General features: G+C 51.7%; 1 long non-coding RNA gene across 6 annotated transcripts; it reads right to left on the reverse strand.

Annotated features, from left to right (window-relative positions):
* Window positions 1–241: 241 nt before the first annotated feature.
* Window positions 242–17,124, reverse strand: LOC122192630. 6 transcript variants are annotated; one of them, XR_006182656.1, is made up of 7 exons: window positions 17,068–17,124; window positions 10,030–10,079; window positions 7,312–7,426; window positions 6,170–6,267; window positions 5,932–5,998; window positions 5,631–5,849; window positions 242–597 (listed from the first exon to the last, which is right to left on the reverse strand). It is a non-coding gene; the product is annotated as an uncharacterized LOC122192630 (long non-coding RNA). The 6 variants fall into 6 exon arrangements; XR_006182657.1 differs by lacking the exon at window positions 17,068–17,124 and adding an exon at window positions 10,713–11,372; XR_006182659.1 differs by lacking the exon at window positions 7,312–7,426.
* Between the last annotated feature and the right edge of the window lie 1,607 nt (window positions 17,125–18,731).

Here is an 18,731-nt window from a genome sequence, read left to right on the forward strand (position 1 = left end):
CATCCATCCGTCCGTCCGTCCCTCCATCCATCCATCCATCCCTCCATCCACCCATCCCCTTAACACTCCCTAACAGCAATACTTCATCTGCCTTCCCCAATTATGTTTGGCTCACTTGATTTTTATGTATATATTTTTTTTGTCCAACACCTTTAATCACCTCACAAATTCCCCATCCTTATAAAAAGAGGCACCACAAACATTTCCAGCAATCCGAGTTTTATTTTTGGCAATTCTTTTTTACTGCAAGAGAGGCGGTGGTGAAAACAAACAAAAAAAATGCTTTAAAAACACGAACAAGACAGAGATTGAGAAAATATTAACAAGGCCCCGTGCTTTCTGCTAAAGTGCCTTCATTTCATTATCATTAAATTTGCCTAGTAATTAGATTTCGGTGCATGAATATTTAAAAAATATATATAACAGACAGGCTGTCAAAAAAAAAGCACGACAACATCAATTGGATAATTTTTGAGATGGAGACATTTGTAAGCAATTAACACGGATTTCCTGAGTTTGGAGACTTTCGTTTCCTTTCTTTTCTTCTGCTGCTGTTGATTTTTTCCCTCTTCCAGCTTCCAGCTTCGTGTTCTCCACCTGGAATGGGAAGAGTACAGCTGTAAATATGGGCGCCACCATTCAGGCTTTGTTCTGGCCGCGGTGCCACCCTCTCCCTGCTCATCCCCATGGGGTCATGCTGGAAGTCTCTGCTTAAATCAAGGCTGCACAGAGCTCCTTGCCTTCATCTTCAGGCATTTCTGCTGAAAACAGTGATTTTGGTCCCCATTTGCATAATTGCACAGTTACATGCTCACCGCTCCCTAATTGCATGACCTGTGCTCGACATTGCTGCTCGCAAGGGGCCAAGCCAAGGTGATGCTGCACCCATCCCTGTGTTCCTGCTCTGCAGTGCGTCCGTTTCGGAGGTGCTCAGAGCATGCAAAGACTGAGCAAGGCACTGCAGAGCAGCAGCAACTCAGCAGCCAGCATCCAACTTAAGGCGGACGTTTAATGGGCGTTTTGTTTTTCATCGCTTCCATCATTTCAAGCAACTTAAGAACACACAAAACAGCCACACAGAACAAAAAATCCCAGACCTCAGCTCGGGTCACGCCTTCCCAAAATCTCCTTTTGTAAGGTTTTATCAGCAAGAGCAGGGAGTGGAAGCAGTTGGTACAAGCGGCTGAGAGACCAAATCAAAAGCATGTGAGCAGATTAAAGAATCAATCTCCCCATTTGATGCGGAGGAAATCCCACCAATTATAAAGAAGGGGCTTATTTCCCGGAGTCGCTCTGTTTGAAGTCATCAAAACTAGCAATACTTAATTACTCTACTTTATGGAATATATAGCATGGAGCTCCTTCCCAGCTTGCCTGCTTTCTGGTGCCATTACTGGTGCTGGGGGCTTCCAGGGGGTGGTGGGGATGCTCCTCCTGTACCTCTGCACTTATTTATTCAAATGAAGCCCTGAACAGCCCTATACGAGCCTGCGGGGAAGCATTTAAATGGACTTTAAAAGGAGGTCATGATGATTCAGCCACTCAAGCTACCTGGCTGTTACTGCGTGTGCTCTGCGTGTCTGCTATGCTGGCAAACACCTTCACAGCCTGGAACTGAGGGTTCAGTCAAAGGTGCACCTCATCCCAATCCTTGACCATAGAAGGGGTCGGCTGCAGCTCTTACAAGCTCCTAAGCAGCTTTTACACTGACTTGGTATATCTAGATGGTGTCCATAGGTGGGAATTCACTCACTTGGATGATCTGGGGAAAAGTTCATGAAAAGAGAGGGGTGGGCAGACACGAAACTGCTTTGCGTCGAAATGAGGAGAGCGAATGCCAAGGGTCTGCCTGATTTTCCACATCTTCTGCAGCCTCAGAGGAGAATCCCTCCTCCCATTAATAAATGAAAGCCAAGGATAAAACGACACTAAGTGTGTTTTTCCTAAATTGCTCTCAATCTTTACCCAGCTGGAGTGGGGAACTTGGGGATCTCTGCTTGCACCCAGCCCTGCAGGTGCTACATCTCCATAGGGAGCAGCAGCACAGCCTCAAGTGTTATGTGAGGACTGCATCCCCAGCAGGGTCACCAGCAAGGATAGGGTAAAGGTAAGGGTTAGGGTTAGGAGGAGCAGGCCAGGGGGAGCACACAGGATTGCTCTGCTTGGAGCCATGTGGCTTCACAGCCAAAAAGTGGGTGAAAAGGAGTTTTTGTTTCTTCTTTTTTTGTGTGTTTTGTTATTATTATTATTTTTTTTTTTCATCACCTTGAGGTGGAAGGAAAGCTGCTCAGCCCCAGCTTGGCCTGGCTGGTGAACAATATTGGTGTGAGCAATGCTTCGGGAGGGACTGTGAGCATCTGTGGACCCCCAACTTATGGCTCTGCTGCAGGAAGGCAAACTGCAGCACTTCCCACCCAGGACATCTTCTCCAGGTCCCCTTCCTGGGCTCCATTTCCTCCAGACGAGCATCGACACCATTTGGAGATGCCCCACTCCTTGCCTCTCCTTGCTGCAGGTTTTTCAAGCCTTCCCGAGCAAGGATCCATGTCAGTACTCATGGGCAGCCTCAGCCTGATGACTTTTCCCAGTTCATAAGACTGGCAGCAATGACAATGCTCTGAGATGGACCTGAAATAAACCCCTTCTGTCTTTGCCCCTTTGGAATTGAGGCAAAACCCCATGTGAGCACATTGCCTGTGGGCTTTGGCCTCTGGTTGTGGGCTTTATGGGACAAGAGGAGAAGTGAACAACTGTACTTTTTCTAGCTGGCAAGGAAACTGCAAGAGGAGAAATGGATTGCATCCAAAAGGGCTTTCTAAGGCTGGGTGCTCCCCCACTGCAATCCATCACAGGCAAGGGGGCAAAGCAAAGTGCTTGGGATCAGCTCAGCCCATTGGGGGACACCCCACAACTCTCTGCTCCACGGGCACAGCTGATGGATGCTCCCCTGTGCCAGACTCCGGAGGAGACAGCATCCCTAAAATCAGCACGTCGGCAAGACCTGCACCCCTGCATAAGCAAAGCAAGGTCTGGATCCCCACCACCCCTTTGCAGGCCCTATGGGAGCGGGGTGACACGGAGCATTCTGCATCCCAAAGCGCGGCTGAGGTCCGTTTGTCACTTTTCCTTCATTATTTGCTGTTTGTACACAGGCATCATTAGGGATTCATTCGGTTTCCCTAGCAGCAGGCATTAGTCTGGCTTCCCTTTCCCCCCTCTCTCTCCCTCTCTCACCAGCACCCTTTATTTTTAGTGTCTTATTTACAGTTTGACAGAGTAACTGTAACCCTTGCAAGCTACTCCAGCGGCTTTAATCGGGGGAATAATGGGTCCTGTCTGGCGATGAATAGAATTTAGGGGACAGATTGTTCCACACTCGCCCGGTGGGGGTAATTTATTTATGTGCGCACTTGTCAGGAGGAGAAAGGGATGGGGGATCTGTATGCGGCGAGGACATCGCGCCACTGAAAGGCGGAGGGGAAGGGAGAATGGAGCCAAACGGCCCTGCTCCCACTGCCCCCCCGGCAGCTGAATGCCTCCGGTGGCCGTGAACTTGGAAGGGCTGAAAGCCCCATTCCCAGGCTCTGGGCACGTCAGCGGGGCTGCGATGCTGCCGGCAGAGGGGCTCGGGGCTCCAGATGGGTCCAGGCGCAGCGTTCAGCCCTCCCTGGTTCTGCTCGCATAGCGGCGGCGCAGGGAGCTCGTCCCATAGCAACGGTACAGTAGTGGCGGCACAGCGGGGGGCTGGGAAGAGAGGCAAAGCCCTCGGAAAAAATACAGGATGGGTCCAGACAATGGTCCTCTCTCATATCATAAATTACACGGCGGTGACAAAAAGGGATGGGGCTGGTCCCCTCTCCTCGATCCCACAGCCTCTGGGCTCGCTGGGAGCCCATCAGCATCCCTGGGTCGAAAGGATGCAGCACCCTTGGGAGTCGTGTTTGGGAGATGCGTGGGGGGAGAAAGCCCCTTTGCCGTCCCCACCTTCCCACCAGCAGCATCCACGCCTCCTGCACCCACTGCCCGTGCTCTGCACCCTGTGACTGTGCTCCCTCTGCTGATATTTCAGGTGCCCAGGTTCTCCTAAGTCATAAAAAAAGGCCATTTTTTTCCCTCCTGTTTCCTCACTATGGCTCGAGACCTGGAGTGTTTTGCGTTCGTTGCTGGGGCCTCCACAGTTCAGCACAGCTTCTCCAATGGGCTTTCATGTAGGGAAATTTTTCATAGGGAAAGATCCCTATGGGACATGGTCCGATGGGCTCTCAGTCCCTGAGTGCCCCAGCCTATACACAGCATCAGTCTGAAAAAGAAGGGTCTAGGCTGCACCCATGCAAAAGAGATGCTGGAGCTAAATAGCTGAAACCCAGGAGCAGGAATGTATGCCATCCCAGCACCGTACTGAGGACAGGGAGCAAGTTGGTGGCTGAGCAATCCTCATCCTACAGCCACATCCTGCAAGGTGAAGCCCCTCATCAGAACAGCTGTAGCACTGCAAGAAGTGCGTTGGCCAGAGCAGAAGTGCCTCGGGAGAGATGCTCAGAGCAGGGCAGAGCACACACCACCACCTCACCCACCCCAGGGTACAACCAGGACCATGGGCTCCCCACGGGCATCACCGCACACCTTTGGAGAGCTCAGTTCCTCCAAGCTGGAGGATGGCACAGGAGCACTGAACCAAACAGAACAGCAGGCCGTGGAGCAAATGGGTGAAGCCTCGTGGTATGAGGGGACATGACAAGGATGGAATGCAGTAGGTCAGGTTCATGGATGCGTTTCAGCTCCAAGCTCTTGCCAGCTCAGGTGATTCTGTGACTCTCCGGCTGCAGGACAGCTCATGTGATGCTCCTGGTGTTTCCATCACCCCCAGGACTGAGGGCGATGCGCACTGTCAGGAGCAGAGGTCAGAATGCTGCCCTCTTGCTCCTATGAGGACAGCACGACGGCACCCAACCCAGCCCAAAAGCAATTTAAGGAAGACCAGGGAGACCTTGACAGAGAGACCAAGAGCTCTCCTTGTTCAGCTGAGCTCAAACCGTGGTTTGAATTGCCTGCATGCAATTCAAACAAAGCAAAAACACACGGAAGGAAAGGTGCTCCCACCAGGAACCCCAGTGCTTTTGCTGCCCACACCCTGGCCACATTGCTTGGAGAGCTGGACCCTGCACTGCCAGAGCGGGGACCCTCAGCTGGGCACAATGATGGTCTATTCTGCTGATCACAAGCCTAATCCTCTTTGGTTTTTAATTGGCATTTGGGCTAAGCTGATTTAAACCTCTTCACCTTGTTGGGTCCCCCCTCCCCACTTCTTTCTTTTCTCTCTCTCTCTTTTTTTTTTTTTTTTCTTTTTTTTTTTTTTTTGAACCCAATAACAACGCTGCCATCACCGAGCTCCCAGCACAATGGCATCTTTGTGCGAAGGCGAGAGGAGAGGAAAGGGGAAGGGAGGGGGGGAGCGGGGAAAATGCGCTGAACCTAACTGGGAAACAATGCTCAGTTTGTGGAGCAGCCTTGACCACTGGCAGAGCACCCGTTTCAGCTGCGCCACGTTAATAAATGCCCCGTCCCATCCGCAGACCCAGCACCTCACCTGTGCCCCCCCCCCCCCCCCCCACGGTGCCCCCCAGTCTCACCAGTGTGGCATGGTGCTGTGTCCCATCCCTGAAGTGCTCCTGCTGTCCTTACAGCCCAATGCCAGGCTTGCTCTGTGCTGCTCCACGTCACCAGCTGCTGGGAGGAGGAGGAGGATGGAGGAAGGCACACACAGCGACCGTCCTCAAGATGGGTCCTGCTAGCAGCTTCCCATATCCAGGCTCTGCTGTGGTTGTGGTTTTCCTTTCCAGCCTCCACTCCTGTGTTCATGCAATAGCGAGATATGATCAAAGTTGAAAACCACAAGCAACAGCAGCTCCTTCCCCTCTTCCCCAGATTTACCAGCAAATAAGCGCCTCAAAGGATGCTGCCTGTGGGCTTGGAGGATTGGGAGTGAATAAAACAGCAACTAGAGACCATGGAAAAAAAACCACAGGGGTATGAGAAGCTGTGCAGTGCATGGTGAGCAGCAACACCATGCTCCCTGTAGCCTAGTCCTTGTGCCCATGGGGCAGGTGCTGGAGTCTACTCAGTCCAAGGAGCTTGGGTTTATGGATAGCCATGAAAATTAGGCTCTTACCAGGCAATTCTGAATGAACTTCCCTCAAGACTCAAGCATTACTCTTGGCTGGCCAGGAAAAGCGTGGAGCATCACAGCAGGAGAAGCTACTCTCTGCGCTAGTGGAGAGAAAGAGAAAAGGGAATGAGAGAAGGATAAATGTCAGCCCCAGTGCCCCCCAGCTGCACTACAGATGATGATGGCCACAGAATTCACCCAACATCCCTCATCTCCATGGACATCCAGCCCAGGAGTTACAAGGCAGAGCCAAATGCTATAAATTCCATTCAAAAGAACCCCTTTTTTTCACCTGCCTCGTGAGGAGCCGTGGTCCCCAGGCTTCCCTCTGTCACCAGAGCTGCTGAAAAACCTCAAGCCCAGCCCCAAGACCCAAAGTTTGTGCAGATCTGGGGATGCTTAGTGCTGTGGCATAGCCATCCAAGGCAGCCCTGCAGCTCAGTAGGACCACATGCTACTTTCCCCACCCCACTGCTCTGTTCTGTCCTGGGTTGCCAGCACAGATCTGTTTTTTACGTAGTGATTTGCCTTGTGTATTTCCTCTCCACATAAACCTTGCTTCACCCATGGCAATTCATGGGCTACTCATAGATTTAAGCGCCCAGTGCCAAATTTACTTGGCATGTTTAATAGGGGAAGACACTGGGGCCAAAGAAAGATCCTTTTCTCTTGCCCTTCAGTCCCATAAATCATTGATAACAGCACAGAAACCAAGAGGAGCGAGCAGTGGAAAGGAAGCAATAAGCCAAGGATGGAGGCTCAGCAACACAGAGCAGCGAAGCCAAAGCTCCATCCCCCAGCCCACGTCCACTCCTTGACTGCATCTCAGCATAAAAAGCGAGAAAAAGGCACAAAAATCCATCTCCCTCCTCCCCCCCCCCAGTCTGAGCAGTGAGAAATCAGCTGAGCGGCTCCAGCTCAGCTGAGCAGCTAAGAGCCTTAATGCATTTTTGTGGGTGTTAGGGAATGAGTGCCCATTCCTGCACGCGCGGGGCTGGAGGTGCTGGGTCACCTCCAAGGGATCAATGTCTGCATGAGGATGGCGGCCTCAGCCCCAAAATGGGCATGGGGTGATGGAGTTCATGCTCCAACCCGATGGGAAAAAAAAAGAGATTTGGGGTTCAGCTCATTCCACACATTCAGACCTTCAGGTTTCTTGCTCTCTTGGTGATGGATAGATGGGGAGACATCAGGAAGCACCAACGCAACCTCATGGAGTGTCGAGATCACCACCAAACTAGCAGCCACCCACAATGGGCTCTGCGGAGAAAGCACCCCAAAATAAAAACCTCAAGCATCAGGACAAAATCTGTCCATCAAGAAGCTCCCAGCAGATCAGGTGATATTCCTGCTCCTGTCCGACCTCATGCTGTCATTTCTGTCCCTGCAAATCTTCCATTGGGCACGTGAGGCCCTATGGGCCACGTACAGTGCAAGGATGTTCTTGGTTGTGTTTCACACCGATATTATTCCCCCCCCAATCTTTAAACAGCCACAAAACATTCTCAATTAATCCAAGAAAAGGGGGAAAAAAAATAATCAAACAGCTGCTTCGTTAGTATTTCTGCAATACATGAGAATACAAATGTGGGCTGGAGCCACTGCAAGATCATTTGGCAAAATGTGAGTGAAAATATCCCCCATGACACAGAGCAAATTTTAACGACCACCCCAAAACATGTTGTAGAAAGGACTGGACGCTCACGTTGGTTTTACACCCGCCGAAGAAATGGGGAATGAATCCAAAGGAGAGGATCTGGGGGTGATGCTGGAGTGAACACCATGGGTGGGAAAGGGCAAATGTGGGTGAGCAAGGCTAGGGTGAGCACAGGGGGCACGAGTGGGGTGTGGGGCCATCGTGGGACGTGGGGGCATGGGTGGGATATGGAACCGCAGGCAGAGAGGTGGGGTGGCTGCAGCCACAAGCGAGCATCGGCCATTTTATGTTGGCTGCCTAAAATGGTGGCTCACACCTTTTTTTTCCCTTTCTGCTACTGTTCCAGCATGCATGCACCCACGGAGAGGGGAGGGAGAGGGCCGCAGCCCCCTGCGTACAAGGGTGCAGGGAACAAGAGCCAAGATGGAATTAGAAGGGGGAAATTAAAGGAGGGGAACAGAGGGGGGGGGGGTGAGCGGGAAGGATGCGCTCGCCTCGACGCGGCCCATCCGCCCTTGGCTTTATGTTCCGGCTTTATCCTATGGCAGGGAGAGGCAGGAAGGCATCGAGGGGGGAAAAATAAATGGGGGGAAAAGGGAAAGACGTGTGCAACGTTTGGGCAAGGACAGAGGAGGGGGCAGGGAGACGCGTGGGGCGCAGGGAAATCTTCCCTCCTTTCTTCACCGACCCCCCTCCCTTCTCCCCCCCCCCCCACCCCCTCCTTTTTCACCCTCCCTGCAATCCCGCTTTGACTTTTCCCACAGAAGTAGCCAACCTCCAGGAATGCAAATGACATTCATTATGCAAATGCATGCAAATCAGGTTTAACTATCGGAAGAAGGGCTCAGAATTGCTAATGGGTTAACTCTTTCGCACACAACCATGACAACAAGAGCCCTCATCGCGCTCGGGCTTTGTGCTCCTCCGTCCCTTCCCAGGCACCCCAACCCCGTGCCCTTACTGGGATCCCCATAAGCGTGGGATGAGGGCCACGGGGAGGGTGGGAAGGGGAACAAAGCACCAGGAAAACAAGAACAACAAAAACTCCATTGGCGTGGGAGTGGCTGCCCCTTCGTTAGGCGCCGGTGGGAGATGAGACAAAGGCTGAAACGCAGAAATGGAGGGAGGAAAAAGGAAAAAGAAGAAGAAAAAAAAAAAGGAAAGGGAGGGGGAAAAAACCCAGCAGGCTGCTATCAAACAGATGAGAAATACGTCATTGTGGTGCATGGGCAAAGGGTGATGGCACCCTCCAAGGTTTGAACATGGGCATCCAGGAGGGTGCAGAGCCACCGTAGCAAAAATATGACGTTGCTGAAATCTCAGCCTTCTCTCTTTTTTTTTTTTTTTTTTTTTTTTTTTTTTTTTTGGTATCAAGGGAATAAAAGCAGTAAATAAAAGAAAAACTGACAGCGTTTCTCATGGTGGCATCACCTGGGAGGGACGGAGCACATGGGAAACCGTGGCCACGATGCAGCGGTGCTGCAATGCGCCTGGGATGATCCAAGCACACCAAGGCCATGCTGGGCTCGAAGCAAAAAACCCCAGGGCAGAGCTGTGTGCCTGCTGCAGGGAGGTGAGGTGCATGCACAGCTTATGGCTCAGTCATTAATAGCCACGCTCTTATTGATTAGCATTAATAATATTGCGTTTCCGTGCATTGGAATGCGTGCTTTCTTTACGTCTTACACCTGATCCCAGGCCGCTTTGCAAGCTAAAATGTCGAGCCTTTCTGCAAGCCTCAAGGGAAAAAATATAAAGAAATAGACTAATTGACCCCTCCTTACCAAAATAAGGATGAGGGAGGAATAAAAATAAAACTGCAGTGTGGGTTTCTGTGTTTACCCTCTGTCCTCTAGCTGAGGATCTCCCAGCCATGCTCTGCTGCTGAGTGCACCTCCAGTTGCTTTCCATTTCCGAGTACAGAAGCGATTCCAGAAAGCTGGAAATGGGAGATTTTCATTCTTACCATGCTTTCCCATATTGATTTTTCATGAACTAAATGCACACACGGGGTGGGAGGTTGGTGGGTGCAACCATCCCGGTGCCAACAGCCGCTTATCGCTAATGACTGAGGTGCAGCGTCATTACGGAGCTGAGAAAGCAAACCTCCTCAGGAAGATGCTGCAGATGCTTCCTTAGGATTGCACAGATCGTGTGTAAATTGTCATTTAGGAGAGGTGATAACAGGGTGGGATTTTGCACGTACCTGGAGTCAATGGTATCCCCAGCGCCGCCGCAAAGGAGGAGCGGAGGTGGCTGAAAGGAGAGTTGATGCTTTTTAGCACAGCGTGGAAATCACTCGGCTTTATCAAACCTCCCCCCACTGAGCGACATGAATAAAGTGTTATTAACCATTTTTAATCATTTTCACCATTATTATTAATATCGTTATTATTAAAGGAACTCCTGCTTTTCCACCCTCCTCCTTCTCCATCCCATTTGACGCCTTAAAAGCCATTCCCATTTGCCTCACCCCGCCTTTGCTCTGTTTCTCATCACCTCTTCGGCCCTGAGGAGATCATTTTGGCTGCCCAGAGGCACAAAGCAGAGCTTTGGGGCATGGAAATGCCAACACATGCAGCCTCCCTCCTACCCCATTGGAAGTCAGCTTCCAAAAATGCTTACAGCTGCTTTGTGCCAGAACCCCACAGGCAAAATGAACATGTTTATCCACGTTTATAGGAGTGCGGTCTGGCAGCTTAGGGAATGATATGGTTGGGGAGGTAAAAAAAAAAAAGGAAAACTGATAAAGAGAAGGAAAGCGAAGAATTTTTACACTGAGGTGTTAAGAGAAACCACTGTTTGCAGAAGTTGGAGGTCAGGGGGAGAGGAAAGGTGGAATGGCTTTGGGATGGGCGCCACCAGGGGATGCAAGGCCTTGGTCCTCACTTGGATTTTCCAGCTCTGTCAACATTTTTACTCCTCACCGTCTCCAGCAGCATCAAGAAAATGCCTGGAAGGTGCACTGTGTAGGGAAACGTGGCTGGGGTGACACAGGGCGGCCGAGCATCCTCCCCCAGTTGCACCAATGGCTGCTGTCAGAAAGCCCAGCTGCATTCTGGAGTACATCCCCAGTTTTTGCCCATCCTGGATGAGGATGTCATGAGAAATGAACAAGGGCACATTGGAAGCACCACGCACGGAGCGACGCCAAGTGCTTTTGCACCCCAAACAGCGCACAAACAGCTCTGATGGGACAAATCTGTGCCCTAAGGAAAGCACCCATAGCACAAACCACAACTTCCCACCTCTTCCATCGCAGCAAAGGCAAAAAAAGGGGAAGGAGGATTTTGCAGCAGCAAACAGAGGGGTGTGGGCAGTGCTGGGGGCACTCAGTGCCCATCAGCTCCCAGCGTCACGGGGCAGCACAAGGCTGGGAAGTGCTGTTGGATGGTAGAACCTCAATTCTTCCTGAGGTCCTGCAGGGGATTTGTGCTTCGAGTGCCAGCCCTGAGGACGCAGGAGGCAGCACGGTTATTTTTAAACCATGATTTTCTCATCTCAGTGTTTTCTCAGCCTTGTTTTAAAGCCGGCTCACAAAGCATTTGGGGGCCAGGCTCCATTATTCAGCAAGAAAAAAAAAAAAAAAAAGCAAAAAAGTAAAAAAGCAAACAACCCCCCCCCCCCCTCCCCCCCCCCCCCCCCCCTAATTTTCCCAAAGACCTCAGAGGCGTGAGCACTCGAGAGTCAAATTTGCCCAGGACCCGCATCCCTTAAGAAAGCAGCGCTCATTCGCCTTCCACAAACTCTGCAGCAGCAACAAAAGTCCCTTTCAAGCCCTTCCAGACGCAAGTCCTTCAGCTCAATTAGTCAGGCACACAGGGACACAAAAAAGCCTCCCATTCAGGCTAGTGGCTGGCTGCGGAGGACAAGGGTGAAGAAAGGATCTTTCTCCCACGCTTTCACTGGGTGTCATAACAAGCAGAAAGCCCTCTTATGGGAGGATTATTGGAGATAAGAGCCCAGCCAAGGGGCTGGGGCTGCAGGAGGAGAGCACGGAGGACGCCGAGGCTCCCACCAGGGCCAGCACGGTGCACGTTCAAAATGATGGTGTTGGCCTCCTCTGCCCATACACAAGCTGAATAATCCTGGTTTTCCATGGCAACCCGCAAAGCAGAGAGCCTTGAAGCCGTGGGTTCTGTGGCCGTGAGCAGTGCGTGCTCCAGAAAGCATCCAGCTCCTCAGGAGTGGAATGGCCTTGAGATTTTATATTATAGATACATGTATGTTTTCATGAGGAGCAGGTTTCTCTGGGCTTCGGTTGGTCAAAGCTTAAACCAAAGCAGAGGAAGGGAGCAAACTCCCCAGAGTTTGTGCAGAACCCGCAGCCATCAGTGGCCCATTCACCCCCTGCAGCACCTGCAAGTCCCTGGACACCAACAGCTCTGCACGGCATCAACACAAGCTTCCAAGCCAACTCCATCCCTGATAGCCTTCATCAGCCAGAATAACATACCCATTTCCCCACTCCTTCTCCATCAACTCCATATGCATCTCCAGAGAGCACTTCCAGGCCATCCAAAGACACAATTCCTTTTATTTTTCCCCTTTCAGCTCGTTCGTGGGAGATGAAGACAGCCCAGCTCATGGTGGTCAGGGGCTCAGGAGGCTACAAAACCAGCTTGGGGCTGAGGAACCCACACAGAACCCACCAGCCCTAATTGTAGGGTATGGGGCACTTCCCTCCCTCTGACACTGACTGAAAAGCAGAGCAGGAGGAAGGGCTGGAACGAAGTTAACACCTCAATGGAAGCTCTTCCTCCTTCCCAGGGAGCACTCAGTGCCTCCAAAAGGGGATCACAGTCCTGCAGTCCCTCATCTAATCCCTGTTACCCACACAGAGCCTTTCAAAGGGAACAAAATGGATCCAAGGACAGATACATAATACTTGTTTTTCTATTTTTTTTCCTCCAAACAAAACAATTTTGAGATGGGCATTGCCCACGTCACACAAACCCATGCTCACCCCCAGCACTTATTAATCACATTTCCCCCCCGAGATCTAGGTGCAGGGATTTAAGACCGAGCTCACACACACTTGGCACTGCCCCCTCTGCCCCTGCCCCGGTGACACCAAAAGCCCTGGAAGTGGAATTAGAATGATTTTTACACCTCCTAGGTCTGTCAGAGCCACAGCTTAGGGATTACACAGCTCAGCATCGTAGCCACGAGCGTTGGCTCTCAGCAGCAGCAGGGCAAATCCTCATGTCACACCGGCACAAGACCGCTGATGGGAGCACAGTTCAGCCAGGAGCTGCTGCCACCCTCACAGACCTCAGCGATCCGCTGTCTGTGATTCAGCTCTCAACACATTTCCCATCTTTTCCAGCAAAACCCACCATGACAGCACTGCTTTGTAGATGCTTGCCTGCTCTTGAGCCCCCCGGCCAGCAGCCATCCCTTTTTCATTGCATTCTAGAGAAGGCAGAGAGCAGAGCTGGCACTATCTCCATCCCTAAAAACCCTGCAGGGCAATCAGAACGTGGCTCTAGGACTATTTTTAAGGCCCCTGTCTCGATGGCAGTGCCGTCACATTGTCCCAGGCCAGCCAAACCTCCTCAGCACGGGGAGCAGGGAAGCTGCCAGCAGCTCTGCTTTCACATCCAATCACCCTCAGAGCATCACAGCGACCAACCCAGCCCCACCAGTGCCTAGCTCAGCATTTTCCTCCCAGCCATTGCTGAGGGAAATGCCATCAGCTGTCCCCCCAGGGCACCCGTCGACTCCCATTTGGTGGATGCCATGTGCCACATTGGCTTGCTGAGGGGGTCGGATTGGAGAAAGACCCTCATTGCTTTTGCTTTTTTTTTGGGGGGTGGGGGGGCTGTAGGGGAAAATGTCACTCTGGGATGCCCAGTGCTGATGCAGGGCATGGCAAGATTCATTGCAGAGCAGTGCAAAGTCCCAGATTTGCAACGGGGACAGAGATCAGGGGCACACAGTTCACGCAGAGCACAGCCCCAGGATGATGTTCCCACTGCCAAAATTCAACAGGGCCCGATTCGGTTCCTCCAGGAACTCAGAGCACCCGCTGAGATGCTTTGTTGTAATCCCAGTGTGAAAATCACACCCTTGGAAACCCTCAAGGCTTGGGAGTCCTGATGATTTGGAGAGGAACGGCTGCTCCCAGCACAAAGACACAACCCCAGGACAATGAGGAGCAGACCCACGCAGACCTGACACCCCTAACAGCATTGCCTTGGGAACAGGATGAGGCGCAGACCCCAAAAAACCCCACTGCTCCCTCATGAGCATCACCAGAATCCATCCATCAGCAACTGCAACCCTGCTGCAATTATTTGGGGTTCGAAACATAGATATTCCTACATTCAGGCACACACACACGTACGGTTTCTTTGCGACTGCACTATTCTCCACCTCCCCGGCCCATGGGTCACAGTGAGGATGATGAGGGCTGGAGACCTCGGAAGGCTTCAGCCATTTATTTAAAGCAAAAGCAAGTCAACCTCAGGTTCATCCCTAGGATATTTCAAGGTGAAAATGAGGCGCCGAGTGAAAAATCACTGTTTGTCAATAGCTGCATTTGTACAGGTCGGTTCTTCTCAATCAGTCCCTGACCCATCGATTAATTAATATCTCCTCTACTCCTCTCTTTGCTCCAACTGCACTGCTTCAAGCATGAAAAGGGCACGGAGGGCTGATCTCTCAATACAGAACATGCAAGCCTACCTCCCATCAATGTCTCCAGCAGTCAGGTGGACACAAGGGAGAGGTGAGCAGACAGTGCTGAGTGTGAACCACTCAAATCACAGTGTCCAAGCGAGCTTGAACAGCCACATATAAGCTGCAATTTAGATCAACGTCACACCAACACACAGGGCTCCTATTGCCAGCATGCTCTGGGAGCAAAGTGGGAATAGGAGGAAAGAAATAAAGGTAGAAAACAGCTGCCTGCAGGATTCCAGCTCCCACAGGCGTGGGGATGAGGTTAAGCTCACCTGCCACAATGGCATGAGATTGTAAAGAAGCTCTGCTAAGATACAGAGCAGCTGGCAGCATCCTGAGCCCCATGGGGTGGAGAAATGGGGCTATCGAGCATTGGTTCCCATTTGGGAGTGCAGGATTGCACCCAGCAGGGATAGGGGTGAGCAGGGAGCGGGTCGGACACTGAGCATCCTTTGCCCCGTGGGTCACCAAATTCCCCACAGAGCTTTTGCCCTCATCCCAGGTCACCGGCCCCATCTCTGCCCTTGCCTTTGTTAGAGCTGAGCAGGTGACAGCATCGCACCACAGCCTATGGCAGCGTCGCCTCGGCCCCGTGCCCACCAGGATTGGTCACCTGGGAAAACCAAAAGATGATGGCACGCTGCTCCCAGCCCCTGATTGGTGCCGTCCTCCCTCCCCCCTCTTCCCAGACCCAATCCGCTGCCCAATGGAGGGTGGCACATGGCTTCTCCCCAGCAATAAAAGCACCTCGCCCACTGCCTTGTCCCCAGTGAGCCGCTTGGACGAGGACACACGGCTGTGCCCAATGCCCACCCGCACCCAAACATCTGCTGGTGGCGCCGGGCACCTCACAGAGGACAGCAGCACGGTGACATCCTGCTGCCACCAAAGCCAGGTGGCCGACTCCATCCCACGCTCAGGCACAGCCCATAGGAGCCTTCAAAGCTCCTTCATCCCTCCACTCTCTGCCACGTGTCCCCAGCCTGGGATGCGCCAGCAGCCTGGAGGAGCAGCAGGGGATACAATGAGAGCGCATGGAAATGTCCCTCTGCTCCAGGACCAGGCTGCAGGACGAGAGCAGCACCCAACACACCCAGGAGGGGTGGGTATGGTAGGAGGGGGGGTGTTTCCTGAAGATGTCCCCAAGGAAATTGGTACAGGGAAGAGGCACATGCACCGAGTGAGCCTGAATTAAGGGGCTGTGGGTGAGGAGGTGAAAATGGTCTCTTTTATTAAATTAAAGTCACCAGAGGAGCGTGACTCGTCTCTCACACTGCATCCCGAACTACAGCCTTCCCCTGCACAAAGTCCCAGGGGCAGTTTCTTCCACGCTCCCTCTCCCTTTAAAAAATAATAAAAGTAAATAAATAATAATAAATATAATAATAATAATAACGAAGTCCTGATGAGCGCAAGAGCAAAACGAGCGGGTCCAGCACGGGTCAAAAGCCAGCTCTTTCTCTACACCTCTCCCAAGGTGCAACGCTCCAAATACTCCTTTCCAAAATCAGTTTGGCTTCTCTGGCTCATGTATTTTTTTTCTTTAATTATTATTATTAAGAGCTTTGCCCCCCCTCCTTCCCCCCCCCCCCCCAACCTTGGTGTCACCGTTATGAGATCAAAACCCTCTTGAAGAGCTCTGTGTTCTTCAAAGCAGCATCAAGACATTGGTCCAAATGGGCAGCCAGGTTGGGCGGGTGGCATTTAAGCAACCTGGCCATAGCAGAGGGTGGGGAGCACCCAGTGCACATCTCTGACCCCCCCCATCTCCTTCTAAAGCAGAAGAAACAGAAATCCTGGATTCCATAAGAAGAGGCCAAGAGAAGTGAAGGGAGCGAGGATTGGTGCGAATTGGCAGTTGGAGAGGATAAAGAATAGAAAATCAAGTTCCCCCCATTCATCTCATGCTGCTTCCAAGGCAAATTAAACAGATATTTTTGTTAATAAATCCCCAATCGCGGATCAAAGGGACGCTCATAGGCAGAGGGTTGGAAGAAGAAAGGGAGCGTTTGGGTAGAGGTGCAAAAAGAGGGAATGAAAACAACGAAACAAACACAAAGAAAGCTGCAAGAAACCATTTTCCAAATCATTGCATCACTCTTCCAAATCTAGATACCAAGTTATCTCAGTCAGGGAATGAAACTAAACAGATTGGAAATAGTATGGGGGGGGGGTGTGGGAAAAAAAAAATGAAGAGAGAAGAATCCAATGTTCATATCTGCAAAACAACCATTAATAAACAGTGCTCGGTTGCTGCTTTATTAAACAGATAATCCAGCACGGTAATCTGTATTGATTTATGGGTTCTGTGATGCTACCCGAGCTGTTATGCAATGAGAGTTCATCCTCAAGCTGCGGGTTGGGTCCTGGGCTTCCCTAATTCCCAATCTGATGGGAAGTTTTACTTTGTTAATTCAATTATAGTCAGCAGCCAAAAAAAAAAAAAAGAAAAAGAAAAGAAGGGCACCATCCTCATTTTGCTCAAGACAGAACCAGAAAATGCTTTCTTAAAAGGAGGCAAATCGGGTCTTGAAATCAAGAAATAATGAAATCCTACCTCGGTTTTAATTGCAGTCTCAAAAAGTTGTCTTTGTTTTTTTTTTTTGTTTTTTTGTTTTTTTTTTTTGTTTTTTTTTTTTTCCTCTGTTCTTTCTTTTTTCCTCCTCTCGTTTTCTTCATCTTCCTCCTTCCTTTCTCTTTCATTTCTTCTTTTTGTTTTCCTCCTCTTCCTCTTGGTGAATTTCCTTTCTTCTCCACATCCTCCTCAGGCGTGTAATGGGGTTATTTTTACTTTCGGTTATCTAGCTTTATGAAGAATCGACACCACTCATACAGCTAGATAACCAAAGATAACAACCAACCCCTGAAGTCTACAGCACTAGCAGGAAAAGGGCAACCTCCTCTTCTCCAGGGGGCTTCCAGGCATGCGGCTTTTGGAGAGGGAATGAGGGAAGAAACGAAGAAACAGAGATGCAAGAATTAGCAGCGGGATCCGTAATGCCAGCACGAAGCTACAGCGGGGCCCTGCGGCTGCAGCCCAGGCAGAGCATCAGTGCCACGGGCAGAATCGGGCCCTTAGAAACACCGTTTGGAGCAGAATTACGAGACGGCCACGCAGGAGCAGCCTGGTTTCAGGTTCGAGCCCTTTTCCAGTTTAAATCCGTTTCATTTGGAAACGAAACGACGTCCTGCAGGTGCTGAGGATTAAGGCCGCGTTATTTTTAATAACCCCGAGCTCTGTCAAAATAATACATCCAAGCCGGTGATCATGAAAGCAAATAGAATTTGCACCCGTAATTTAGGAGACATAAAAGGACGTATCCCCACCCACGAATGCATTTAACGCTCGCCAAACAAAAAGGCTGCAAAAAATAAATAAAAAAAAAAGGCTGCCGCTTCAAATAAATGATAACTTGGGCTGCTCTGAATGCAGCCCGGATCTGGGGTTAACGGACGGGATGAACGAACGCGGAGGAAACGATGGCAAAGAAGGAAAGAGGGAAAGGGAGGGAGCGACTCCCACCCGATGCTCAGCATCGCCGGCCGCGCGGAGGCACCGCGCCCGGCCCCGCTCACCGCTCACTGCTGCTGGGGGACCCGCAGCCTCGCTCCTTCCCCGCGGGCCCGGCCTCCCTTTGCCCTTTCTTCATTCTCGGGAGCCGCAGCCCTCTCTCTCTCTCTGTCTCTCTCTCTCTCTGTCTTTCTCTTCACCTTCCTCGGAGGTTCCGCTTTCCTCGCGTTCTCTTTTCCCCGGGAGGTAACCGCATCCCGCGCGGGGATGCCCTACGGGCCTCACCCTTTCTCCCACCGCCGGCGGAGCTGCCTCCCCGCAGTGCCTTCATCCTCCCCCGGCTAACCGACCTCCATCCTCCGGGGGTGTAAAAGGGATGGTGGTGATTAAGGGTGGAGGAGACCACCATCCCGCCCCCTCCCCCAGCAGCCTTCATCCCTCAACTGTTGCCTTCACCTGCAATCCGCTCCTCGGGGGTCTCCGCGCTTTTCACGGTCCTCCTCCTCCACCCGCAACCTCTTTTCCTCTTGCGCGACCGGACAAGATCCACACTGCAGGGGGCGCGGAGACGACAGCTCCGAATTTCCGAGGATGTTGATGGGCACGGCACGGCACGGCACGGCACGGCACGGCACGGCACGGCACGGCACGGCACGGCACGGCACGGCACGGCACGGCACGGCACGGCACGGCACGGCACGGCACGGCAC

This window comes from Lagopus leucura, unplaced genomic scaffold (assembly GCF_019238085.1).
Source record: "Lagopus leucura isolate 7727_CA_CO unplaced genomic scaffold, USGS_WTPT01 236-9_obj-0_obj, whole genome shotgun sequence".
NCBI classification, from domain to species: Eukaryota; Metazoa; Chordata; class Aves; order Galliformes; family Phasianidae; genus Lagopus; species Lagopus leucura.